Source organism: Chiloscyllium plagiosum, chromosome 18 (assembly GCF_004010195.1).
Source record: "Chiloscyllium plagiosum isolate BGI_BamShark_2017 chromosome 18, ASM401019v2, whole genome shotgun sequence".
NCBI lineage: Eukaryota > Metazoa > Chordata > Chondrichthyes > Orectolobiformes > Hemiscylliidae > Chiloscyllium > Chiloscyllium plagiosum.
Genome location: NC_057727.1, coordinates 21,505,110 through 21,506,084, shown reverse-complemented (window position 1 = coordinate 21,506,084; position 975 = coordinate 21,505,110).

Here is a 975-nt window from a genome sequence, read left to right as displayed (position 1 = left end):
GGGGGGGGGGGGGGGGAAGGGGGACGGAGAGAAAAAGGGGAGGGGGGGGGTGGAGTGGGGTAGTGGGGGGCAAGGTAGCTAGGAAGGTGATAGGTAGATGAGGGTGGGGGTGGATAATGGGATAGGTCGGTGGGGAAGGTGGAGCAGATAGGTGGGTAGGAAGATGGACAGGTGGGACAGGTCGAGAGGGCAGTGCCGAGTTGGAAGTTGGAACTGGGATGAGGTGGGAGGAGGACAGATTTGGAAACTAGTGAAGTCAGAAACTCAACTAAACACAGTTGCTACAAGAACAGGTCAGAGTCTAGGAATACTGCAACTCACCTCCTGACTCCCCAAAGCCTGTCCATCATCTGCAAGGCTCAAGTCAGGAGTATTCCCCACTTGCCTGGATGAGTGTAGCCCTGCCAACTCAAGAAGCTTGACACCATCAAGGACAAAGCAGCCCACTTGATTGGGACTACATCCACAAGCATCCACTCTCTCTGCCACCGATGCTCAGTAGCAGCAGTCTGCAAGATGCACTATAGAAATTCACCAAAGATCCTCAAACAGCACCTTCCAATGCCACAATCACTTCCAACTAGAAGGACAAGGCAGCAGATACATTGGGAAACCATCACGTTCAAATTCTCCTCCAAGCCACTCACCATCTTGACTTGGAAATATACCTGATGAAGGGCATTTGCTGGAAACATTGATTCTCCTGCTCCTTGGATGGTACCTGACTTGCTGTGCTTTTCCAGCAACACACTCTTGACTCTGATCTTCAGCATCTGCAGTCTTCACTTTCTCCTTGGAAATACACAGCCATTCCTTCACTGTTGGGTCAAAATCCTGGTCAAATTCCCTCCCTAAGGGCATTGTGGGTCAATACACAGCAGATGGACTTCAGCGGTTTAAGAAGGCAGCTCACCACTACCTTCACAAGGGCAACAAGGAGCAGGCAATAAATGCTGGCACAGCCAGTGAGGCCCA